The sequence below is a fragment of the Sus scrofa genome, chromosome 16, assembly GCF_000003025.6.
Source record: "Sus scrofa isolate TJ Tabasco breed Duroc chromosome 16, Sscrofa11.1, whole genome shotgun sequence".
Lineage (NCBI taxonomy): Eukaryota > Metazoa > Chordata > Mammalia > Artiodactyla > Suidae > Sus > Sus scrofa.
The window spans coordinates 48094414-48122275 of NC_010458.4; the positions used below are offsets into that span (position 1 = coordinate 48094414).

The 27862-nt window shown below is 43.1% G+C and overlaps 1 pseudogene; it reads right to left on the minus strand.

The window, feature by feature from the left end:
- Positions 1 to 27808, minus strand: LOC100626617 (annotated as a pseudogene).

Consider the following 27862-nt stretch of genomic DNA (forward strand, 5'->3'; position numbering starts at 1 on the left):
CTAAGATGGGAGGGAGGATTCATTTGCTTTTCCTGGCCTAGATTTCCTCAGATAGAACTCCAGTCCCTTGTCCTCTAGCAGGTAGCCCTCTGCTCAGCCACACTTGTCGAGTCTTGAAGTGATGCATGCAAGAGGCTTGCCCTGCTGGAACTTCTCCTCTAGGAGACTGCTGATTTTGGCATTCTTTTTCTTTTCTTTTCTTTCTTTCTTTCTTTCTTTTTTTTTTTTTTTTTTTGTCTTATTGCCATTTCTTGAACCACTCCCACGGCATATGGAGGTTCCCAGGCCAGGGGTCCAATCAGAACTGTAGCTGCTGGCCTACACCAGAGTCATAGCAATGTGGAATCCGAGCCACATCTGCAGCCTACACCACAGGTCATGGCAACGCTGGATCCTTAACCCACTGAGCAAGGCCAGGGACCGAACCTGCAACATCATGGTTCCTACTCGGATTCATTAACCACTGAGCCTCGATGGGAACTCCTGACATTCTTTTTTCTTTCATCATATTTCTTTTGAATTTTCTTTGATTATGCTTTTTTAAAAAGCTCTTTTCTTTGATTATGCTTTTTTTAAAAGCTCGTCCTCCTCAGGAGTCAGCTAGGCCCCTTCTTGCAGCCCATGAGCAGTGCATAGTGGGGCTCGTACCACTGACCCCTGTCGGTAAGGGGTGCTGTCAGTGAGCACGATGCAGTTCTTCACCAGGGTCTTGGTCTTGGTACAGACCGGTTTGTTGTTGGAGGCATTGTACACAACCTCAATAATCCTCGTCTCGTGTGTGCAACACTTGGAGCCCCAGGAGAAGTTCTCCACATCCAGCCTCAAGGCCCTGGTACTTCTTGTTGCCTCTCCACACACGGACTGTGTATATGCGGCTGGGGCCAATCTTGGTGTTGGCAGCAAGGCGTCCCAGCTCATATGTCCAATTCTTGTGGTAGGGCTTTCTCCTGTCCCCGGTCTTGTGGCACTTGTGCCACTTGTCCCAAGAGATGCCTATGTGTGAGAGCAGAGGGGCCCAGGGGCCCACATGGGTGGCCACATGCTCAGCTCTCCACGGTTGGATCCCCCACTGTGTAGTGGAGAGGTCACAGCATTTCTGAGGTGTCATCCAGAAAGCTGTACATGGTTTTTTTCTTTTCTTTTTTTCTTTCTTTTTTTTTTTTTTCATTTCTTGGACTGCTCCCGGGGGCACAGGGGAGCAGGCTAGGGGTCGAATTGGAGCTGTAGCCACTGGCCTATGCCACAGCCACAGCCACTCAGGATCCAAGCTGTGTCTGCAACCTACACCACAGTTCACGGCAATACTGGATCCTTAACCCATTGAGCAAGGCCAGGGATTGAACCTGCAACCTCATGGTTCCCAGTCGGATTCGTTAACCACTGAGCTACAACGGGAACTCCAGAAAGCTGTATATTTTAATTTTTCTTGTTTTTGCTTTTTAGGGCTGCACTTGTGGCATATGGAGGTTCCCAGGCTAGGGGTCCAATCAGAGCTACAGCTGTTAGCCTATGCCACGGGCACAGGAATGCCAAATATGAGCCCAGTCTGTGACCTACACCACAGTTCAGGGCAACGCGGGATCCTTAACCCACTGAGCAAGGCCAGGGATCGAACCCGAAACTTCATGGTTCCTAGTCGGATTTGTTTCTGCTGCACCACAATGGGAACTCCTAAAAGCTGTACATTTTAATGAACGTAACTTCATGAGCTTGGAGATGAACATACCCAGTGAAACCATTACCACAATCTATGCCGCAAACATATTCCTTGTTTTTATTGTCACATGGCTTTTTCTGCATTTGTTGAGATAAGCATGTAGTTTTAATCCATTATTCTTTTAGTAAGATGTGTTACCTTGATTGCTTATTAGATGTTAAACTAACCTTTCACTCAGATTAAAACCCCTGTGGTCATGGTGTATAATCCTTTTTATATGTTATTGGATTCAGGTTCTTAGTATTTTGCTGAAGATTTTTGCATTTAAATTCATAAAAGATATTGGTTTTTGGTTTCTCTTGTGATGTCTTTGTCTAGTTTTAGTATCAGGGTAAGACTGGCCCCATAAAATGAATTGGGGAGGATTCCTTCCTTTGCAAACTTTTGGAAGAATTTGTGAAAATTGATGCTGATTTTTTAAACAGTTGGTAGAATTTAAGCTGTCTGTTCCTCCACTTTACTGTGTGGGTTTTTTTGGATTATGAATTCAATCTCTTTTCTGTTATATGTCTATTCCTCTTAGTTGTTTTATTATTATTATTATTTTTTTAATAGTTATTTCCCCAATAGAATTTTTTTTCTACTGTACAGCACAGTGGCCCAGTTACACATACATGTACACATTTTATTTTGGGCCATTATCATACTTCATCATAAGTGACTAGACATAGTTCCCAGTGCTACACAGAAGGATCTCCTTGCTAATCCATTCCAAAGGGAATAGTTTGTATCTATTAACCCCAAGCTCCCCAACCACCCCACTCCCTCCCCTTCCCCCTTGGCAACCACAAGTCTATCCTACAAATCCATGATTTTCTTTTCTGAGGAAAGGTTCATTTGTGCCTTATATTAGATTCCAGATATAAGTGATATCATATGGTATTTGTCTTTCTTTTTCTGACTTTATTTCACTCAGTGTGAGAGTCTCTAGTTCCATCCATGTTGCTGCAAATGGCATTATGTTGTTCTTTTTGATGGCTGAGTAGTATTCCATTGTGTAGATATACCACATCTTCCTAATCCATCTCTTAGTTGTTTTTTGTTGTTGTTTGTTTTTTGTTTTTTGGCTGCACTCATGGCATTTGGAAGTTCCTGGGCCAAGAATTGAACCAACACCACAGCCGAGACCTGAGCCACAGCAGTGACAACGCCAGATCCTTAACTTGCTGAGCCGCCAGGGAACTCCAGGCCTATTGCTTCCTGAATCAGTTTCAGTAGTTTGTATTTTTATAGGAGTTTGTCCATTTCATCTAGGTTATGCAAATTTTTTCCATGCAGGTGTTCATTGTGTTTGTTTTTAATCATTTCATTTTTGTAAGGTCAGTATTTATGCTCCTTGTTACAGCCCTGATTTTAGTAACTTGAGCTTCTTACTGGTTTTTTTTTTTTTTTGGTTTAGCTAAATGTTTATCAGTTTTGTTGACCTTTTCAAAGAAACAACTTTTGGTTTTGTTTGGTTTCTTTATTGTCTTTCTATTTAATTAATTTCTGCCTCAATATTCATATTTCCTTCCTAATTCTTGCTTTAGGTTTGGTTTGCCATTCTTTTTTAGTTTCTTAAGGTGGAAGGTTAAGTTTTTCAAGATTAAAAATATGTTTAACATGGAGTTCCCGTTGTGGCACAGTGGTTAACGAATCCGACTAGGAACCATGAGGTTGCAGGTTCGGTCCCTACCCTTGCTCAGTGGGTTAAGGATCCAGCGTTGCCGTGAGCTGTGGTGTAGGTTGCAGACGCGGCTCGGATCCCGCGTTGCTGTGGCTCTAGCGTAGGCCAGTGGCTACAGCTCCGATTGGACCCCTAGCCTGGGAATCTCCATATGCCGCAGGAGCGGCCCAAGAAATAGCAAAAAGACCAAAAAAAAAAAAATGTTTAACATAGCCACATACTGCTATAAATTTCTCTCTAAGCACTGCTTTAGCTCCATTTCGGAAGTTTTAATATGCTGTGTTTTTATTTTCAGTCATATTAAAATATTTTCTAATTTCCTTTGTGGTAATTTCTTTTTTGACTTACTGATTCTTTAAGAATGTATTGTTTAATTTCCACACTTGTGAATTCCCCAAATTTCCCTGTGTCATTGACTTCTAATTTTATTCCATTGTGATTGGAGAACATTTTATGTCTATTTTCAATCTTGTAAAATTATTGAGGCTCATTTTATGGCTTAGTATATGGTCTATTCTAGAGATGGTTCCATGTATACTGTAGGAGATTATGTATTTGCTGTTGTTGGGTAAAGTGTTATGTTAGATCTGGTTGTTTTATGTTGTTGTGTGTTACTTTGTAAAGTTAACTTTTATAACCTTGTATTTATTACATAATTAAAATTAGATAAAAACTCTCAACAAAATACTGTGAGGGAAGCCATAAAGACTTTAATTATTTCTACCTGATGGGAGTAAGGATAGCTTTTGCCCTTATTCTATTTTTATGTATTTTCCAAGTTTCTTGTGATAAGCACATACTATTTAATAATGATAACATAAAGTTAAACTTTATTTATTTATTTTTGCTTTTGAGGGCCGCACCTGTGGCGCATGGAAGACCCCAGTCTAGGGATCAGACTGGAGCTGCAGCTGCTGGCCTACACCACAGCCACGGCAACACGGGATCCGAGTCATGTCTGCAAACTATACTGCAGCTCAAGGCAATGCCAGAGCCTCAACCCACTGAATGGGCCAGGAATCGAACCCACATCCTCATGGATGTGAGTCGGGTTTGCTACCACTGACACCTAAAGTTTAAAAAATCGAAGTGGAAGAATACAACTGCAAAGGTTTCCTGGAGGAGGTGATGAAATTTTGGTAAGATTGATTTACATGCGTTTCTTACCACAGATCATTGTACACACATCAGTTCTGCTGTAGCTGTTTGTTGGATCGGAAATGACGGTCACGGTGATTTGAATTTCCATCTGTCCAAATATTAAGTATAAATATAAGCCATTGACTGGTTGCCTTGGCTTTGCCACATTAAACCTGTGGACTTAGGGCAGCTCATAAATGTAAGTTCTCAGAAAAAAGACTTCAGAATTGAAATCCTCCTTCTTTCTTTATTTGACATGAATCTCCTAGTATCTGTCAATGGCTTTTTTGCTATTGTCAGTAAGATTGCCTGTGTTTGGATTTGGCAGCTCTATACTTAATATTTTTTATTTTATCCTAGAAAAAGCTTTTTTTAAAAAATTGTTATTTTTTAAATGGCTGCACCAGAGGCATATGGAAGTTCCCAGGTGAGGGGTAGAATCAGAGCTGGAGCTGAGGCCTGTGCCACAGCCACAGCAACGCTGGATCTGAGCTGCATCTGTGACCCACACCACAGCTACACCAACACTGGATCCTTAACCCACTGAGAGAAGCCAGGGATTGAACTCTGATCCTTATGGGGCAATATTGGGTCCTTAATGCACTGAACCACAATGGGAACTTCTAGAAGAATCTTAATTAACTAAAGTTTTGTTGGCTATGTTTGCTACTCGTTCAACCTATTAAGTCCTTTTAAATTCCTGGTGTATGAAATAATTATGTGTAATTGTGATTAAATTAGAGAGCAACAAAGATATTTGTGTACATCCACATTTTTTTTTGTCTTTTTTTTTTTTTTTTTGGTCTTTTTGCCTTTTCTAGGGCCACACTCGCAGCATATGGAGGTTCCCAGGCTAGGGGTCTAATCGGAGCTGTAGCTGCAGGCCTACGCCAGAGCCACAGCAACGCAGGATCCGAGCCGTGTCTGCAACCTACACCACAGCTCACGGCAACACTGGATCCTTAACCCACTGAGCAAGGGTAGGGACCAAACCTGCAACCTCATGGTTCCTAGTCAGATTCATTAACCACTGCGCCACGATGGGAACTCCGTGTACATCCACATTTGATCCAAAAGTGTTTGCAGTGGCATCTAGAATTGTTTCTGAAAGTTGTTTTTTGTTTTGTTTTCATCATTCACAGTACCTAGCACAATGCAAACCCATAAATAGATAACTAAAATGTTAAAAAATATTTGCAGTGGCTTGAAGAGTATAGAGTTATTTCCTTTAACTTTCAAGAACTACTTTAATATAAATTTTGGAATGCTTAGAGTATGGCACTGCAGTGATTTCTAAGCATTTTATACTTGCTCCCAAGCAGGGTATTTGTGTGGAATCAGCATTTCTTATAATAGGATAGGCTTGTAAATTGCGGTGCCATCTGCAAATAGACTAATAACATGTGAGGCAATGCCAGTTTTTATGCCTTATAATTTGGGATGATTCTCATCACAACTGTGGCTGGTTCTATTGTGAAAGCAAAAGGAATGAGTAGATTACAGTGTCATTTCCCTCTAGATTGCAGTCTAGACAACAAAGTTTATTTTGGGGCAAGCTTCAGCTTTCTTACACAGAGAAATAATAACCTAAAATACATTTCTTCCAAATCACATTTTCTTTCTATTTCTGAAGAAATATTCCCTCCAGGGAGCTTCTAATGCATGAACACATTCCTGCAATTTATGGTAGGGAATTCAATTAAAATTTCCTCTCTCTGTGTCTGCCAAATTCCTGTTCTGAATAAATCTCCTGTGTTTGGGAATGATAGGAGCCTATAAAACTGTTTTTGTTGCATCTCTATTGAGTTAGGACAAGAGCACAAATTAGGAATTTTCCTATTTGCTAAGATGATAATTCAAGTATACATAAAAATTGATGGGATTCCATCTTGTTTTATTCTCTTGCTGCTTTTAAGGTTTTCAGTAATTTTCCCTAGTTTTTTCCTATGACCAGACACTGAGGGTCAAGTGAGAGTTTAGGAATTTAATGAATTTCAGACAATTGTTATATGCTTATGGAAGATAAAGTAACAATTTTTTCCCCTCCCAATTCTCATGGTATCTTTTTTTATTTATGTAGGATGATTATGCATGAATAAAAGTGTGTGTGTGTATAGTATGTATTTTTTTTTTTTTTGTCTTTTTGCTATTTCTTGGGCCGCTCCCGCGGCATATGGAGGTTCCCAGGCTAGGGGTCCAATCGGAGCTGTAGCCACTGGCCTACGCTAGAGCCACAGCAACGCGGGATCCGAGCCGCGTCTGCAACCTACACCACAGCTCACGGCAATGCCGGGTCGTTAACCCACTGAGCAAGGCAGGGACTGAACCCGCAACCTCATGGTTCCTAGTCGGATTCGTTAACCACTGCGCCACGATGGGAACTCCATAGTATGTATGTTAATTGAAAACATTTACCCTTCTGTTTTATTCTTTTTCTTGTCTTTTTTTTTTTTTTTTTTTTTTTTTTTTTATGGCCCCATGAGTGGCATATGGAGGTTCCCAAGGCAGGGGTTGAATTGGAGCTGTAGTGCCGGCCTATGCCACAGCCACAGCAACGCAAGATCCAAGGCGCTTCTGTGACCTACACCACAGCTCACAGCAACGGCAGATCCTTAACCCACTGAGCAAGGCCGGGGATAAACCCACATCCTCATGGACACTAGTTGGGTTTGTTAACTGCTGAGTCATGATGGGAATTCCTCTGTTTTAGTCTTTATTTTATCTCTGAAAATGTATTGTTGGAATTTTATTTTATTTATTTTTTTGCTGTACCTGTGCATGCCAAAGTTCCCAGGCCAGGCATAGAAACCGCTCCACAGCAGGACCCAAGCCACAGCAGTGACAACACCAGATCCTTAACCCACTGAGCCACCAGGGGAACTCCAAACATTGGAATTTCTTTTTTTTCAGTTGTTAATCCGGGAGTTTCAGAATATCCTCAGGGCTGCTGTGGAACAAAAGAACTGATAGGTGTCTCCCTGAAATTTTAAGGTCAAATGTTTAAATATAAGGGCTGGAGGAGACATGAGGGCAGAATAATCATCTGATGTACCTTTAAACCAGTATTCTGTTTTTTCCCTTAGAGAAAATTCTGTGTAATTTGATTTTTTTTTTTTTTTTTTTTTTTTTTTTGCTTTTTAGGGCCGAATTTGAGGCATAGGGAAGTTCCTAGGCTAGAAGTTGAATTGGAGCTGCAGCTGCCAGCCTACACCACAGCTCACGGCAGCACCGGATCCTTAACCCACTGAGCAAAGGCCAGGAATGGAACCCAAATCCTCATGGATGCTAGTTGGGTTCATTGCCGCTGAGCCACAATGCGAAATCCCTGTGTAATTTGATTAAAAAAAAATCTTATTGGGGTATAGTTGATGTACAGTGTTGTATTAGCTTCAGGTTTATAGGCTTTTTGGTTTTTTTTTTTTTTTTTGTCTTTTTACCATTTCTTGGGCTGCTCCCGCGGCATATGGAGTTTCCCAGGCTAGGGGTCTAATCAGAGCTGTAGCCACCGGCCTACGCCAGAGCCACAGCAACTCGGGATCCAAGCCGCGTCTGCAACCTACATCATAGCTCACAGCAATGCCGGATCCCTAACCCACTGAGCAAGGCCAGGGATCGAACCCGAAACCTCATGGTTCCTAGTTGGATTCGTTAACCACTGAGCCACGACGGGCACTCCCAGGTTTACAGTTATACATGTCAACATACCCATTTTTTGCCCATATAGGTTATTACAGATCCTTGAGTACACCTCCCTGTGCTATACAGTAGGTCCTTGTTAGTTACCTATTTTATATATAGTAGTGTGTATTCAAATGAGTGTTCTCGAAATATTCGATCTGAAGTTCTTTAGAGCAGGGTTTAGAGCAAGGCTGAGCACTCCGTGGGGGAAGAACACTTGGATCCACTTGTGTATTTAGCTCTGGCCCTGGACTTGCACCTTACACTCATAACAAAGATCTTGTGATGAACTAGATTAGCCTCTTTTGTTCTTTAATGGAGTAAGGAATAGAGAATATGAAAACTTATGTAATCACCATACTGAGTAAAAAAATTTTCATGTTTGGTTATATCTTCTTCATATCTTCTCCTTTTCTCTCTTTTTTTAAAGAAATGGAATAAAATATTACACATAAAGGTGAAGGCCTGTATATTCTTGTCTCCCCAGAGGCAGTGTTGTCATAAATTTGGTTGTGAATCTAGTCCATATATATACATACACACACACACACACACACATATATATATATATATACATTTTTTTTTTTTTTTGGCTTTTCTAGGGCCGCTCCCATGGCATATGGAAGTTCCCAGGCTAGGGGTCTAATTGGAGCTGTAGCTGCCAGCAATACACCACAGCTTGCAGCAACACCAGCTCCTGGATCCACTGAGTGAGGCCAGGGATGAAACCCATCCTCACAGACACTATGCCAGGTTCTTAACTTGCTGAGCCACAATTGGAACTCCTTAAATTGTCTTCTTTCAGGTAATTTTATCATCCTACTTCAGGGTCCTTCTCCCAAATCCAAAAGCTTATCAAAATCATCCCTTCAGATTAGACACTGTTCTCTATCTAAAATAAAGATTTCATAAATTCAGTTTTTCCCATTTCATTGCAGTTTCCGTAATGTTTAAGTGCTTGTTCACTGGTTTCCTGGAGAGCTACCCAGCTAACCCACCCTTGAATCTTCCTCTGCCAGTCTCTGAAGCCCATCATTAGAATATTGTTTCCATATCCAGCTAAAAAACTAATTTCTGTATTAGGGAAAAGCTTTCATTTAATTTATAAAAATTCTTAGAACATTTAGGTAAGAGGATTCTACGTAAAGTCAATGCTTAGCTTAATCGAAAAAGAACAAAAATTATCATCATAGGAGTTCTCATTGTGGCATAGTGGAAACAAATCCGACTAGGAACCATAAGGTTTCAGGTTTGATCCCTGGCCTTGCTCAGTGAGTTAAGGATCTGGCGTTGCCCTGAGCTGTGGTGTAGTTTGCAGATGCAGCTCGGATCTGGTGTTGCTGTGGCTCTGGCGTAGGCTGGCAGCTGTAGTTCTGATTCGACCCCTAGCCTGGAAACCTCTATATGCTGTGAGTGTGGCCCTAAAAAGCAAAAGACAAAAAGAAAAAAAGAAAAAAAAAGAAAATTATTTTCATAGACTGAAATAGCTTTGCATCCTAGAGAAAAAATGCTATTTTAAAAAAATTTCAGATATTCATTTTCTTTCTTTGTTTCTTTCTCCCTTTCTTCCTTTCTTTCTTTGGCTGCACATGTAGCATAGGGAAGTTCCCAGGGTAGGGGTTGAATTGAAGCTGCAGCTGCCGGCCTACACCACAGCCACAGCAACACTGGATCCGAATCACATCTTTGAACTACACCACAGCTTACGGCAACGCTGGGTTCTTAACCCACTGAACGAGGCCAGAAATCAAATCTGCGTCCTCATGCATACTAGTCAGATTCATAACCCACTGAGCCACAACAGGAACTTGATCAGATATTCATTTTTATTAAGCATAAAACCATATATCAGACCTAAATTAAAAAAAAAATTCATCTTGGAGTTCTGTGACGCCTCAGCAGGTTAAAGATCTGGCATTGCCACTGCTGTGACTCGGGTCACTGCTCTGGCTTGGGTTCAGTCCCTGGCCAAGAACTTTGGCATGCCACAGGTGAGGCCAAAAAAAAATTAATATTTATGTAGTTACAGCATAAGTTAGACATTTAGGGAATGGTAAAATAACACAATGAAATATTTTTATATTTAAATATATGTTTATGTATTGAAAAATTTTAAATTATAGTTGATTTATAGTGTTGTGGCAATTTTTGCTCTACAACAGTGACCCAGTCATATTCGTATATGTATATTCATTTTCTTATATTATCTTCCATCAAGGTCTATCCCAAGATATTGGATATAGTTCCCTGTGCTATAAAGTAGGACTTCATTGGTTATCCATTCTAAATATAATAGTTTGCATCTACTAACCCACAAATCCCAGTCCATCCCACTCCTTCCCCTCTCCCCCTTAGCAACCACAAATCTGTTCTCTGTGTCTGTGAGTCTGTGTCTGTTTTGTAGATAGGTTCATTTGTGCCATATTTTTAGATTCTGCCTATAAATGATATTATATGGTATTTGTCTTTCTCTTTTGGGTTTATTTCACTCATATGATAATCTCTAGTTGCATCCATCTTGCTGCAAATGGCATTGTTTCATTCTTTTTCATGGCTGAGTAATATTCCATTGTATATATGTACCACATCTTCTTTATACATTCCTTTGTTGATGGACATTTAGATTGTTTTCATGTCTTGGCTATTGTGAACAGTGCTGCAATGAACATAAGGGTGCATGTATCTTTTTGAATTATAGTTTTGTCCAGGTGTATGCCCAAGAGTGGGATTGCTAGATCATATGGTAGTTCTATATTTAGTTTTCTGAGGAACCTCTATACTGTTTTCCATAGTGGTTGTATCAATTTACATTCCCATCAACAGTGTAGCAAGGTTCGTTTTCTCCATACCCTCTACAGCATTTGTTATTTGTAGACTTATTATGGCCATTCTGACAGGTGTCAGGTGGTAACTGAAGTTTTGATTTATATTTCTCTAATTATGTGATGTTGAGCATTTTTTCTTGTGCCTACTGGCCATCCATATGTCTTTGGAGAAATATTTATTTAGGTCTTCTTCCCATTTTTGATTGGGTTGTTTGTTTTTTTGCTGTTGAGTTGTATGAGTTGTTGTATATTTTGGAGATTATGTCCTTGTCAGTTGCATAATTTGAAACCATTTTCTCTCATTCCATAAGTTGTCTTTATTTTTTTTAAGATTTAAATTGCTGTGCAAAACTTGTAAGTTTGATTAGGTCACATTTTTTTATTTAAAAAATTTTTTTTTGATTATAGTTGATTTACAATATTCTGTCAACTTCTGCTCTGCAGCAGAGTGACCCATTTGTTTATTTTTGTTTTTATTTCTATTGCTTTTGGAGGCTGATCTAAGAAGACATTTGTATGGTTTATATCAGAGAATGTTTTGCCTATGTTCTCTTCTAGGAGTTTCATGGTGTTATGTCTTAAAGCCGTTTTTTTTTTTTTTTTTTTTTTTTAGGGCCATACCCATGGCATATGGAGGCTCCCAGGCTAGGGGTCAAATTGGAACTGTAGCTGCTGGCCTATGCCACAGCCACAGCAATGCCGTATCCAAGCCATGTCTGTGACCTGCACCACAGCTCACGGCAATGCTGGATCCTTAACTCATCTGTAACAAGGCCAGGGATCGAACCTGTGTCCTCATGGATGCTAGTCAGATTCATTTCTGCTGAGCCATGAAGGAAACTCCTTAAAGCCATTTTGAGTTTATTTTTGTGCATGGTGTGAGGGTGTATTCTAGTTTCATTGATTTACATGCAGCTGCCCAGGTTTCCCAGCACCACTTGCTGAAGAGACTATCGTCTTTCTGTTTTATATTCTTGCCTCTTTTGTAAAAGATCAATTGACCATAGGTATCTGGGTTTATTTCTGGGCTCTCTATTCTGTTCCATTTACTGGTATGTCAGTTTTCGTGCCAATACCACACTGTCTTGATTACTGTAGATTTGTAATATTTGTTTAATATATATTTAATGTAGATTTAATATATATTTAATGTAGATTATATTTAATATAGAAATATGTTTATATATTCAGTACATTTTGTGCTGTACAGTGCAACTGGAATTACATAAAGCATCCTATGTTTGTAATTTATTGTAATTGCTGTGAATGTGGGAGAATTGAAAATAAAACTGCATAGAAAGTAAATAATTATATTTTCTCTTTGGCTGGAAGCAGGTAAAGCTTCCTGTGGCTGCCATCTCAACAGTCCCCACAGTGTGGCAGCAGCAGCCTGCTCAACTCCCTGTCAGGGGCAGCCTGCAGCATGGCAGCCTTTCCTTTCCTAGGAGCCAGAAAGCTGTAATTATGTGGATTCTGAGTTGGAAGGAAGGATGGTTATTTAGAGTAAGCCCCTCAAAATATTGCTAATATAGTATTGTGTGATCATAGTAGTATTGATGCATGTATCACGAGGGGTTTTCTCCTCCTAATTTCTTTTTCGTTCCCAAATAGACACATTCTCCCATCTGTGTGGGCAACTGTGCGTATACAAGTAATCATTTTCTATCAAAGCCACTATGGTATGAGCCAAGATATTGTCAAATACTAAACAAACACAATATGAGCAGCATAGCCCCTCAGAGATGCTGTAAACTACCACTTAGGAAAAAGAAGAAGTGTCATTTTCTTTGAGAATGCTTTCTTATTCATGGCAGCAGCATCACTTCCTGAGACCATGTGATCCCGAAAGAATTTACGATTTCTCAAATGGCTATGGGGCTGTCCGATTCACCTGATATCCGCATTATCACCTGCTGATGCTCAGAAACGGTTAAGATGTAGGCTCTTTCCACCTTGTGCTCATAACTCAAGTCAGATTTTAAATGGCTTGTGCTTCCATAAATAATTGCGGAATCAGGCCTGGCATTAGGGACTTTGAGCAAACACTCAGGGAGTTCCCATCGTGGTTAACAAATCCGACTGGGAACCATGAGGTTGCGGGTTCGATCCCTGGCCTTGCTCAGTGGGTTAAGGATCCGGTGTTGAGCTGTGGTGTGGGCTGCAGATGTGGCTCGGATCCCGCATTGCTGTGGCTCTGGCTTAGGCCGGCACCTACAGCTCTGATTAGACCCCTAGCCTGGGAACCTCCATATGACGCGGGAGTGGCCCAAGAAATGGCAAAAAGACCAAGAAAAAAAAACAAAACCCCTCAGATCTGCTTTAGGAGCCCTTTGCTCATACATTGCCCCATATAGTGGTTCATAATCATCGCAATCCCAAATATTAGCAACTGCTTAGGGTCCTTCTGGAGAGATGAGGGTATTAATTGGGTTTAATTTAGTAACCAACTTCCAGTTGAGTTTGTCCAGCCCTAGGGGCACGGTGGAGTGTGCCAGGTGTGTGGCAAAGCATAGGACATCTCCTCGAAGGGTCATGTTTGCTCCTTGAGAACTATAAAACATGGCTGTTAAGCTCTTAAGTAGATCTGGAATAAAATGCAACATTCACCTAAGTCATTTTTTTCATTTTTATTTAAAATTTTTTTCTAATTTTGCTACATTCGTTGTTTGTTCATCTAAGTCTTAAGATAAAACATGCCTCTTCAATGATATTTCCTTCTTGCAACGGACGGTTTCACGGTGCCTCCTCCAGATATCCTGGGCCATGTTTTTCTGTCTTCTCTCTGAGGAATAAATAGTAAATAGACACAGAGAGTAGAAAATTTGAGAAGCACTAACCAGTTAGCTTGGATTTAGTCAACGTTAACACCTGCCTGTTATCTATTGTAGAGATAATAGTGGCCATGGAACATTGAGGAGTGAGTTTCAGTTGGCAGGTTGTTGTCTAGCAGGATCAGATTGTTTTTTGGTGGGGGGGCTCCCAGGGATGGAGTTCCCAGGCCAGGGATCAGATATGAGCTGCAGTTGTGACCTATGCTGCAGCTATGGCAAACGCCAGGTCCTTTCACCCACGGTGCCCCAGCGGGGACTGACCTGCATCCTGGTGCTGCAGAGATGCTGCTGATCCCGTTGTGCCATGTCACAGCGGGAACTCCGATGATGGGATCTCACATGGTTCTAATCAGGTGCCACATATGGAGTCTGGAGAGGAGCGGTATGACATCAGAGCACTGACAGCTGGTGAGCATCAAATGAATCATATATTTCTCAATTTGCTCTTAAAATGACTGGGGCGCCCCTTGGCCTCTGGGTTTCTACTTCAGATTTTTTTCTTTAGTTCAATTACTTCTCTAATTAAATTACTGCCCAACTGCAGAAGAAGCCAGACCATCTTACACGTGGGTACTCAGCACCTGGACTCCTCCATTCAGGATCCTACTCATTAGGACTCTCTTGCTCAAGTCCCATCCTCTGGGATCAGAGGTCATTTAAATACTCTGGTCCATATTCTGAAGCCTTCCAAGCCTCCCACCTGAGCTCCTCATTTTGGCCCCCTGGGCCCTTCATGACCTGGTTCCTGGCTGCTCTTAATTTCCCAGCAGTCTCCAGACACTCATGCTGATCCAGCTACACCAGCATCCGTGCTGTTCCCCAAACCTTTCAAGCCATTCCTACCTCCTGGCCTCTGCCTCGCTGTTACTTCTAGGAACACCAGGCTGGTGGACATCAGTTTGCGTTCTTGCTCACGTGACGTCACGCCGTGTCACCGAGTCATGTCATCCAAGCGCTAATGTTCTTTGGCGAGATTCTGCCTCATCGCCCTTTCTGACATCGGCCCTGCCACTCCCTATCCCCTTGCTTTGATTTGCTTGTCACTGCTGCCACGTAATTTAGTTATCCATTCACCTGTTTCCTGTGTGCTTTATCCTTTACCCGCACCAGACAATGGGGCGGGTGATTGTCTTGTTCAACACGGCATCACCAGAACCACAGTAGTGCCTGGTTTATGGTCAGCACTGAAAATAGGTTTGTTGCATGAGAGATTGAGCTCTGTCATTTTACAGATCCCAGTAAGGGAAGTCCGATCAAGTGCATGAGGTCAGGGGCTAGTGAGTAGCAGAAGCTGGGGCTTCACCCCTCGATTGCTCTCACCAGGCTGACCATGTCCACCTCTGAGCGTGGCAGTCCCTGTTATCTGTACCTTGTCATCTCACACCTGGCTGCATCCTGCCTTGTCTTACTCTTGAGTTGCTTCGGGTGTGGGTCATGTTTCCCTTAACTAGATTATAAGCGCCTGGAGGGCAGGTTTGGTAACCTTTCTTTGGTATCTACAGTGCCTAGCCCTGTGCCAGGAACCCAAAAGGTGGTTAATGAATGCTTATTACATTCCTACTTTAGGAGTTCCCATCGTGGCGCAGTGGTTGACGAATCTGGCTAGGAACCATGAGGTTGCGGGTTTGATCCCTGGCCTTGCTCAGTGGGTTGAGGATCTGGCATTGCTGTGAGCTGTGGTGTAGGTCACAGATTTGGCTCAGATCCCGCGTTGCTGTGGCTCTGGTGTAGGCTGGTGGCTACAGCTCCGATTGGACCCCTAGCCTGGGAACCTCCATATGCCTCGGGAGCGGCCCAAGAAATGGCAAAAAGACAAAAAGACAAAAAAAAAAAAAAAAAAAAGAAAAATCCTACATTAAAAAAAGTAATGCTATCTGGGAAAAAAAGCATGACATCTGTATATTGAAGCTGGTGGGTGGTTTCTAGAGTCAGAAGTCCTGAAAGCTTTCTAAAGATGGTCTCCCTGGGAGTTCCCATCGTGGCTCAGCAGAAATGAATCCGACTAGTACCCATGAGGAAGCAGGTTTCATCCCTGGCCTCACTCAGTGGGTTGAGGATCCGGTGTTGTGGCTGTGGGGTAGGCTGGCAGCTGTAGCTCTGATTCGACCCCTAGCCTGGGAACTTCCATATGTCGCAGGTGTGGCCCTAAAAAGCAAAAAACAAACAAAACAAACCAAGCAAACAAAAAAAAACTTTCCCTACTGCTGACCCAACCAGACCTCATCATTCTATATGTTTTGGAACGAGTGAAAGACAAGATTATCTCCCTTGCATTTTCATATCAAAAAGAAATATTTGCTTTAGCAGGATCTGGCAAACGAAGGGTCCCCAAAGACCACAGAGCAGTTGCCAGCACTACATGTTAGAAACGGCTGGCTAGTTTTATTACCAGTTAATAGCATTTGTATTTGTGTTTTTGCAAATAACCATGAGAAATCAATGGTCAGGCATGGATGGTGTGAGAAAATGACGGTCAGGGTCCTAGGAAACTGGCCGGGGAGGAGGACTCCAATTCAGTAAGTGCATCGAGTGTGTGAACATGAAGCGGAAGGAATGATACTGAGCACGTGCTGTTCAAGAAGAAGTAGGATTGGGTGCTCAGTGCTAATGCACCTCCTCCTCTCCCCACCACACACACAAGGCTTTGGGGAGCCCCTTCTTTATTTACGGAGAATTATTCATTCTGCAAATGGAAGGAATGGCTATGTTTTCAGCAATGCCTGTGGAAATCCCAAGTCCTAGGTCTCTGAGAGACACTTTAAGTGAGCGATTAAGAGAAATGAAAATGTAGGAGTTTGAATCCTGCATCTACTATTTACTTGCCCTAAGATCCTGGGCAAGTTATTTAAGCTCTCTCTAAGCCTGTTTGTTTGTTTTGGCTGCATCTGAAGCACATGGAAGTTCCTGGGCCAGGGATTGAACCTGCGCCACAGCTGCAGCAATGCCAGATCCTTAACCCGCTGCACCACATGGGAACTTCCCTAAGCCTGTTTTCATATCTATTAAGTGGAAACAAAAATGGTACCAATTGATCAGGTGGTTGTTGAGATTAAGTAAGGAGCTATAGGTGAAGTGCTTATCTGGCAAGGAGAAAAGGCTCAATGCATTTTATTTTTTACTTATTTACTTTTTTGTCTTTTAGGGCTGCATCCACAGCAGATGGAGGTTTCCAGGTTAGGGACTGAATTGGAGCTGTAGCTGCTAACCTATGCCACAGCCACGCCAGATCCAAGCTGCGTTTGTGAAGTACACCACAGCTCACTGCAACGCCGGATCCTTCACCCATTGAGCGAGGCCAGGGATTGAACCTGCGTCCTCATGGATGCTGGTCAGATTCGTTTCCACTGAGCCACAATGGCAACTCCTCAATGTATTTTAAATAAATAAATATATACCTTTGAGCAAAGAAGGGAGGCCCCAGCCCAACCAATGACATTCCTGTCTTCAGAACTGCCCTGCTTATGCCCTCCAGAGGAATGAGCCAGAATTCTTTGGGATATGAATTCCCTCCTTGGTCAGCAAACCTGAAGATTTCTTTTTCTTAGTCATTTCAGGCTGTATGCTGGTTGAAGGCTGAGGTATTTGGCTTTATGGTGCATATGGAGCTAGATACAAACTGCTGAAGCTATCTACCCAGGCCAGGAAGCCACCTGCTCTCACCAAAGCCTTGAAAATGAAAGTGGCCACAAGGACAAGTGTGGCCATCTTTTCTTTCCGTAGGGAGGGCAGACCCCAAACTGAGCCTTAGCGTGAGATCCTGGGAATGGAGGTGAATTCAGGCTTGCGGTTTTGTAGTGAGCTGGGAGTCCACCTCTCTGAAGGCAGAGTCCATGTCTGATTTCTTTGTGTAAAGTATCTTCTTTAAGTGGATGTATTCAAGGATATACATTTGGGCAGAGAGGTCTATCCTCTTGGAAGACTGGGTGTGTTGACAGGAGTGGAGCCAAGCACTGGCCCGCTGAAAATAAATATGCTGCCTCTCATCTCTGGGTACCTCTGTTGGGTGACAAGCTCTTAAGGAAACAAAGGAAGTGGTGGCAAAGCAGGCACTGTCCCTGACGGGGACTGCAAGTGGCTGTGACTGGTCCCATCTGCTCTTCTTAATGCAAATATTTAACAGGATATTGAAAACACAGAAGTTACTGTGCAATTACCAGGTCCCCCCACCCGGCCCCCCTCCAATTTCATTTCTAAGAAGGAGGTGGAGGGGGTTCCTCGAGTGACGCGGCTGTTTTTTCAGTTCTTGAGGCTGCCAGGAGATGGCGCCAGGGCTTGGTTCTTAAGGGACCCTTGGCGCACGAAGGAAAAGGAAACGCTGAGTGTAGCTCCAGTCTTTGCTTTTGGGTGAAACTATTTCTCAGGATATCGAAACAGAAATCCTGGGCTTGGCATTCCTCGGGTTAAATTCTCTCCTCTTTTCATCTAAGAATTGAGTTTCTTATATGGTGCCCTGTGTTATCACTTAGCCATTCTCTTAGAGGCTCACACGCTTCTGGTATTGTCTTGGAGAGGGATTTTGAATGAATAAGGTTGGAACTTTCTAGCATGATGGATGGAAAAAATAGTAGAGATTACATTTTTGGGGGAAATAGTAGGTGTTTTGGATTATGCTATTTTTTTTTTTTTTCTTTTCAGACCCTCTTCCCTATCAGTTCAGAAACCAAGAGAGTTAATGCCAGAGATTCCAGCACTTTCTACCAGGAAGTGTTTACACTTCAGGGCTGATTTGCTACCAAGATTAATATAAAAATAACCACCACAACACATAAACTGCCTTCTGTGCTGGCTTCTTGCATCGCAGAGCTATGCTAAGCATGTGACACTCATCATCTCACTTGATTTTCTCAGTAATCTTCTGGGATATGTGCTTTAGGAGCCCCCTTTTCAGGCCAGAAAACTGAAGCTTAGGTTCAATAATTTGCCCAAGGTCATTTGACTAGTAAAGAGGAGAGCAGCGTCTGAGACCCAGGAAATCAGCCCCCAGGTCCGAGTGGTTGCCTACTGTGCCCACTGTGCCCACTGAAATGGTGACTGTGGGGAACAACTGGGTGCCCTGCAGACAGTGCTCAGTGGTCCCAGGTGGCTCCCTGTGCTGAGGGCACCCAGGTTTGGAGAGGCGGGAGTCACTAAAGTCTCTGGGGATTCAGCACTCTACTTCATCCTGCGGCTTCTCACAAAGAATATGTGTGTGTGTGTGTGTCTTTTTAGGGCCTCACCTGTGGCATACGGAGGTTCCCAGGCTAGGGGTTGAATCAGAGCTGCAGCTGCCATCCCACGCCACAGCTCATGGCAACTCGGGATCCTTAACCCACTGAGACAGAACAGAACCCGAATCCTCATGGATACGAGTCGGGTTCTCAACCCACTGAGCCACAGCGGGAACTCCAGAATTCATATCTTGAGATTTACCATCTGAGCTCTGCTTCCCCCCTTCTTCCTCTTGATTGTTACTTCTAGGCACCTTTCTCTTTCTGGAATTTGCCAACCCCGTTTCTACCTCAGGGCCTTTACACCTGCTGTCCCTCTGCCTCAGGTCCTCCTTGTCCATGACTTTGTTTCATTCCATTTGTTGCACTTGTGATGATCTCTAATTATCTTCTTAATTGGTTGGCTGGTTGGGGACCTGGTATAGTGTGTGTCCCCTTATCAGAACATAAGCTCTATGAGGCAGGGATCCTTCTGTAATCCTAGAACCTAGAATGTTCCAGATATAGAGGAAGTGCTTAGTAAATAGTTATTGAATGAACATAGTAGGAGGATGTGATAAAAATGGTAGGAGTTATGGTGTCACCTGCCATGAAGCTGGCAGTACAAGTGGAGAGTCCAGGCTGACACAAAACAACCAGTGATTAATCCATGGCAAAGCTGGAGGCAGCCTGGAATGGAGGTTAAAAAAATGCCTCTGAGGGAGTTCCCATGTGGCTCAGCATGTTAAGAACCTGACATAGTCTCTGGGAGGATGCAAGTTCAGTCCCTGGATTTGCTCAGTGAGTTAAGAATCCGGCATTGCAGCAAGGTGTGGTGTAGGTCGCAGATGCGGCTCGGATCTGGCGTTGCTGTGGCTGTGGTATAGTCAGTTTAACCCCTGGCTTAGGAACTTCCATGTGCTGCAGGTGTGGCTCTAAAAAAAACAAACAAAAAAAAGATGCTGGGGCTTGAGGTTAATTTTACTTTATTTTTAAATTTTCACAAGAGTTTTAAATAGCTTTTTGATGTATGGTTGATTTCCAATGTTGTGATAATTTCTGCTGTACAACAAAGTGATTCAGTTATACATGTATACACATCCATTCTCTTCTGGATTCTTTTCCCACATAGACCATCATAGAATATTGGGTAGAGTTCGTTATGCAATACAGCAGGTCCCCATTAGCCAATCATTCCATATACCTCAGTGTGCATATGTCAAATGCCCAGTGCATCCCTTCCCCCGCACCCACCTGTCCCCTTTGGTAGCCAAAGTCTTTCAAAGTCTGTGAGTCCGTTTCTGTTCGGCAAATAAATTTATATCCTTTTTTTAGATTCCATGTATAAGTGATATCATATGATGTTTGTCTTTCACTGTGTCTAACTTCACTTAGTATGATAATCTCTAGGTCCATCCGGGTTGCTGAAAATGGCTTTATTTCATTCTTTTTAATGGCTGAGTAATATTCCAGTGTGTATATGTACCACATCTTCTTGATCCAGTCCTCTGTGGACATTCAGGTTACTTCCATGTCTTGGTTATTGTAAATAGTGCTGCAATGAACATTGGTGTGCATGGATCTTTTCAAATTATGGTTTTCTTGGGATAGATGCCCTGGAGTGGGATTGCTGGATCATGTGGTAGTTCTATTGTTAGTTTTTTGAGGAACTTCCATACTGTTTTCCAGAGTGGTTGCATCAATTTTACATTTCCACCAACACTGTAGGAGGGTTCCCTTTTCTCCGTACCTGCTCCAGCATTTATTGTTTGTAGACATTTTGATGATGGCCATTCTGGCTGGTGTAAGATGGTACCTCATAGTAGTTTTGATTTGCATTTCTCTGGTAATTAGTGATGTTGAGCATCTTTTCAAGTGCTTTTTGGCCATCTATATGTCTACTTAGGTCTTCTGCCCATTTTTTTTTTTTAATTGGCTTTTTTTTTTTTTTTTTTTTTTGTCTTTTTGCCTTTTCTAGGGCCTGTTCCGGTGGCATATGGAGGTTCCCAGGCTAAGGGTCCAATTGGATCTGTAGCTGCCAGACTACACCAGAGCCACAGCAACGTCTTTGACCTACACCACAGCTCACGGCAATGCTGGATCCTTAACCCACTGGGCAAGGCCAGGGATCGAACCCGAAACCTCATGGTTCCCAGTCGGATTCGTTAACCACTGCGCCACGATGGGGACTCTAGGTTGTTTGTTTTTTTTTGATATTGAGCTGTAGGAGGTGTTTGTATATTTTGGAGATTAATCCCCTGTCAATCGCTTCATTTGCAAATATTTTCTCCCATTCTGTGGGTTGCCTTTTTGTTTTGTTTATATAGTTTCCTTTGCTGTGCAAAAAATTTTAAGTTTAATTAGGTCCCATTTGCTTATTTTTGTCTTTATTGTCATTGCTCTAGTAGGTGGATCTGAGAAGATACTGCTGCGGTTTATGTCAGAGAGTATCCTGCCTGTGTTTTCCTCTAAGAGTTTTCTCGTATCCGGTCTTAGATTTAGATCTTTAAACCATTTTGAGTTTATTTTTCTGTGTGGTGTTAGAGTGTTCCAATTTCATTCTTTTACATGTGGCTGTGCAGTTTTCCCTGCACCACTTATTGAAGAGGCTGTCCTTTCTCCAATGTATATTCTTGCTTCTTCTTTTGTCATAGATTAGTTGACCATAGGTGTGTGGGTTTATTTCTGGACTTTCTATCCTGTTCCATTGATCTACATTTCTATTTTTATGCCAGTGCCAGACTGCCTGGATTTATTTTATTTTATTTTATTTTATTTTATTTTATTTTATTTTACTTTATTTTATTTTTGCCTTTTCTAGGGCCGCTCCCGCAGCATATGGAGTTCCCAGGTTAGGGGTCTAATCGAAGCTGTAGCCACCGGCCTACACCAGAGCCACAGCAACGCGGGATCCGAGCCAAGTCTGCAACCTCCACCACAGCTCACGGCAACGCTGGATCCTTAACCCACTGAGCAAGGCCAGGGATCGAAACCACAACCACATGGTTCCTAGTCAGATTCGTTAACCACTGCGCCACGACGGGAACTCCAACTGCCTGGATTTAAAGCCTGACTTGTCCTCACTAGCTGTGCGACCTTGGCCAAGTGATTTCACTCTTTAGTGCTTTATTTTCCTCATTAGTAAGTTGAAGATGAATAATCATAATAATAACAATACCTCAAGGAGTTATAATGAGGGTTAAATGAGTGAATATACGTGGTTTGCTTAGAATAGTGCCTGGCACGCAGTGCTCTACAGATGTTTGCTAAAAAAATAAAAGCATAATCAAATAAAAATCTGTGGCTTTAGAAATTTGGCAACATGCAAATGCACGTGTCGGCAAAGGCCCTGCTGCTGGAAGAGGCTGGTCTGAGGTTGAGGGTGATAGTGGGGCCTGCGGGGATGCTTGTGTTTGCTCTGGTCACTGATTCCTATGTAGGTGATTCCTTGAGAGATATTTGTTGAGTATGAGCAAAAAATGGTTGATAAACCATCTCTCCCACCCCTCCATCGCTCTGCAAACACTCAAGGAGTTCAGTATGTAGAGCAGCCTCTTGGGGGGAGAACATTATTATTGTGTGGATTTAACACAGGCAACAATGCTCTAAAAAAAACACTGTACGATCTCTTCCCCCCTCTAGCCAAGGCCTTTCTTTTCCTGGTTGAGGTACAGGCTCTGGGGTAAATTCTACCTAGGAGAAATGTAGCTTCCTCACTCTCCTCTCAATTAAAGTCAACCAATGTGCACTGAACACGAACTTTGTGCGAGGCCAGCATGCAGAGTGTCAGGACGAGAAGGTAAGAAAAAGGGCCTCCCTGAAAATATGAGCATCCAGAAGAAGTTTCCCGTTAAAGTGATCCACACAGGGAACTCCACCCAATATTCTTTGATAATCTGTGTGAGAAGAAAAAATCTGAAAGTGAATGGATGTGTGTATGCATAGCCGAATCGCTTTGTTGGACAGCAGAAATTATCATGACATTGTAAATCAACTATATTTTAATACGACTTTAAAAAATGAAAAGAAAAAAAAAAGTGGTCCAGAGCCTGCACTGGGGTGTATAGGGAACAAAGGGGGCACCAAAGTGGGAGCAGAGAGAGGAAAAGACAGAAGCCATAGTCACAGGTCTGGACTTCATGGCACAGAATAAAGTGAGCTCCCAGGCCCCAAGTGGCCATGGCTCAGAGAAAGAGAATGAGAGAGAGAGAGACAGAGAGAGAGGGAGAGAAAAGCATATAGTAATAGCAACCACACTGAACACAAAACAAGATGCTCATTTTTGTATCAGAGGAGGGTGCGTTTTGGAGAAAAGCCTTGTGCCTTTTCAACAGGGTGGGAGATGAATGGAAAGAAGCCCCCTCTCAGATATAAAGAGCACATCAAGGCTTCTCTGTTGATCGAAGGGAAATGATTACAGTGACACCACAAGCCGAATCAATGAACCCCCGCCACCGAAATCCAGGTCTGATTTATGAAATCTTGCCCTTTCCCAACACATGGCCTCGGGACATAGTGGCCAATAATAACATTTAATTAAAACACATAAAACAGAAGCGGCAGGGACAGCACATGTCCAAGTCAATAAAATGCTAATTTCTAAACATTGCGCTTGCCTGGGGTCTGGGGGGTCAGCAGCAAGGAATTCCACAACGAAGAGCCTTTGTGAAAGGAAGCAGTCTTGCTTTTCCCGTAGCTGGAGGCCGAGACCTTGGAGACTCCATCTCAGAACCCTCACTCTCCAGAAGAGACACTGAGGCCCAGAGAATGGGTTGTTTCATAATATGGTTAGGAGTAGGGCAACACTCTGAGTTTCAGACTGGTGTGCTGCATTCCCGGGCCACTCTTTCTGTGAGGCCCAGAGTCATTGGCAGGAGTGTGCCCCCCACCACAGGATATCGCCCCCCCGCCCCATGCTTAGGCTGATGGAACAGTCCACCCACCAGTGGCACAGGTGCCTCCAACTCTTCTCACAACACATGGCATCTTCCGTGCCCGACTGCATCTCAACAAAGGTTTTTAATTGGCAACCTGCTGTGTGACAGTTCTAAGTAGAATTGCTTCTTTGTGCCCGTAGGTCCCCTTCCTACCTCTTGGAATTGGCTCACAACCTGCTCTCCTCCTGAGATGCCTTCTTAGAGGGCAAGGAGGTCTCTCCTGACCTTGACGGAGTGGCAAATGAAGCACATTCTCTTAATCCACTTAGAACATAATATAATCCTGCAATAAATAAAATTTTCTTTTCTATCCAGATAAGATCACTTGGGTTAGAAACCTGAGTGGGTTGTGTGGGGTTAGGATTACGTGGAGTTTCCATCAGTTCCCAGATCTTGGTCTGAAATTTGGGCAGAGAGTTCTAGAAACTCTCACTTTTTCAAGAATTTGCTTGGCATGGATGTCACTGCCTAAAATGGAAAGTGGGAGATGCCTCACGTCTTGATTGCATGGGTACACTTTGATTGCCCAGTCTTATCAAGTAGCAGCAGTGAAGAACAGTATTTGGGGCTGCAGAAATGTGGGACTGAGGCAGTCATGGAAATCTGGGCTCTAGGATGGATGATTTCTCTCAGTACCAGATTCTCTCTGAAAATGCCAACCTTACTGTTGCTCCCAGGCCAAAGAATAGGTATTCCTCCAGTGCCCTGTGTTCTTCTGGTAATCTGGGTCTCTACTAAATGCTTACTGAGTTCAGCTATTGAGTAGAGGGTGTTTCTGTGCAGGCAACCTTACAACATGGGCAAATAGACACCAGATAGCTGGTGGAGTGGTGACGATGGAAAACTGGGAAATGCTTGGCAAATCCTTCCTAAGTCAGGGGTTCCCCTAAATGTTCTAAATAAAGGGGGCCTCGGCGTCCTGATCTGGTTCTAAGCAGGCAGCTGGGGAGCTGTTTTGCAGCAGAGCTTGCATAATAATTCAAACTCTCACTTATTGGAAACTCACTTATTGGAAACTTACTTACATGTCATGGGCATGATTCATTTGATCCTCAAAACAATCCTCTGGCAAATATTCTATTATTAATCTCGCTGTTCTTATTTCCATTTGAGACACTGAAACTTGTCCAAGGTCACAGATAAGTGGTGAAGAAAGGATGCCAATTAATGTAGCCTTGCTCCAGAACCTATGCACCTGACCACTATACCATCTGCCTTTCAGTCGCAAGCATATCCATCACTCAGATGATATATTTGTTTAGGGAGGCTGATGGAGATTATGGGCACGAGAAAGTTCTCCCACTCAAGCTACTTGTATGGAGGCTATTTACTCTGGAGAGGTTTTTTTGTTTTTGTTTTTGTTTTTTTTTTTGTCTTTTTGCCTTTTCTAGGACCGCTTCTGCAGCATATGGAAGTTTCCAGGCTAGGGGTCTAATCGAAGCTGTAGCCACCAGCCTACTCCAGAGCCACAGCAACTCGGGATATGAGCCGCATCTGCAACCTCCACCACAGCTCACGGCAACGCCGGATCCTTAACCCACTGAACAAGCCTGGGGATTGTACCCGCAGCCTCATGTTCCTAGTTGGATTTGTGAACCACTGAGCCATGGCGGGAATTCCTCTCTGGAGAATTTTATAGCTGAAAACAGGATGAATCCCAAGCAGTTCTGCAGGTAAACTGAGAAACTGCTGGAGCGATTGGTGATGAAGACAGGGAGAACTCAGTAACTAAATTCCATTGCCTAGAAATGAGCTAAGAGCACAGACACTGTCCACCAAAGAGATGGAAGCTGGCTGGCAGGGAACCTGGTGGTAGAGGAAAGCATGAGAATGGGTTTATATGGTGGTGGTGTGGTGTTTCTCCTATTATGTAAATAACTCGTTTTCTGTGTCTTTGTCACAAAGGAAGACGGACAAAGTATTTTGAGGTGACCACGCAGATACCTTGTTCAGGAGCAATGGAAAGGCCAGTGAAGCTTGCTCCTGTCATTCCTTGAATAATTTACCAGCGTGGAGAGAATATTTATGGCTAGTGCTGGAGAGACGTCACCGATGGCTGAAAAAGTAATCAGCTAAACAGCTTTTGTTATCAGTATAAGTAGAGGACCTGGAACTACAGATAAGCTTTAAGAGGGTAACGTCAAGTTTGGAGATTCATGTGTTTCATTCTATTCAAGTTCAAGGGGAGAATCCCCTTTGGATTCATCAGTCATTGAAAAGAGATGATTGGGGAGAAAAATACTTAAGTATACATATCTGCCCAAATGTTTTAACTATTAAAGTGGTACATGCTTAAAACCTTTATAAAAATGAAATTCCTTCATTTATTTTACAAATAGTTATTTAAAAAGTATCTGCTATATGCCAGGGATGGTTTAGGCACTTGGGATTTCACAGGGAGTAAAACAGACAAAATCAGCTGCCCTTGAGGAGCTTCCATGTCAGCAGGGGAGGCAGAGAGTAGATGTTGCAATTGAGTAAAGGACACAACTGTTGTGTTAGAAGTTGATTAAGTGCTATGGGAAGCAATCAGAACAGGGAAAGGAGGAAAGGGAGTTGGGGCAGCGCAAGGGGCAAAGTTCTCGTGAGAAAGGATGGTTGGAACAGGCTGCCCTGGGCCGAGAGTCAAAGGAGGTGAGGGAGTGAGCTTCGGGGACCTGGATGAGTAGGATGGTTCAGGCAGAGGCAGCGGCCAGTGCCGACGTCCCCCGTGCCTAGGAGAGAGTGCATAAGGGAGAACATAGATAGCGGTGAGGTTAGAGCAGTCAGGGGGACCAGGTCATGAGTGAAACGAGGGGCCACTGGATGGTTCTGATCAGAAGCGCGAGATAACCTGACTTGGTCTGTATTCTAACAGGTTTACTCGAGCAGCTGTGTAAGGGATAGATGGTGAGGGGCACAGGTAAAAGCAGGGAGACCAAAGCGGAGGCTCGTATGGTAACCCAGGTGAGAGAGGATGGGGAAGCAACAGAGATGGTGAGACTTGCAAAGATTCTGAATATTCTCGGAGTGATGGCCGATGGACCGGATGGGGGGATATGCGGGAAAAAGGAGAGAGAGATGACTCTGGGCGTTTGGGCTTGAGCAATCAGAACGGATCTGCCTTCCCCTGTGATGGGGATGACCACGTAGAGCAGAGTGTCCGGGGCCTGGCAGTCATCTAGTTTTGTGAAACACACAGGTGAGGCTGAGTCATGGGCAGTTGGGAATATGGATCTGAGTTCAAGAGCGACGCTGGGCTGGGTTACTGGGTACCACATTGAATCTTTTTATCTAACAACGTTTGTTTCTCCCTGTGTTGAAGATTTCTTTTACATGCTTGCTTTGATTTCTGTCGCATATATAGAACAGCCTGGTTCTAAAAGCCTGCTTCCACCCTGATGCGGGTTGGGTGAGCCTGCGTGCACACAAGGCCCAAATAGGCTCATCCTCTGGACCTAAGTCTGAAGGGTTCATCTGTAGAGTGTTCCTCCAAATTTCCTTCTTCTCCACCACTTCTCTGTTCTTGCTCCTGCCAAGTTTCTGACTATCTAAAGGGAACCCTTAAGCACTAGCTGTGATTCATTGTAGGTTTCTGCCCAAGGTCATCTCTATTTCTGGGAATTGTAAACAGGAGATGCACTATTTAAAGTTTGGTACCAGGCCATTTTTAAGGATTTTGATGCTGAGTGGCCAAAAAACAACACAAAACCCCCATGCCCACAGCTTTTAAGAAAGGCCTTGGTAGAAGCTGGAAGTTGACCGCCTTCTTTGCCAACACTGGCCAGCACTATGAAAATGGTTTCCCGTCTCGTGTCAACACTGACGTGGTTGTTTGGTCGCAGACATCTTGTCCCAGGGCTGTTTGGATGCCCACTAACAGCAGATGGAAAAAGGACACAG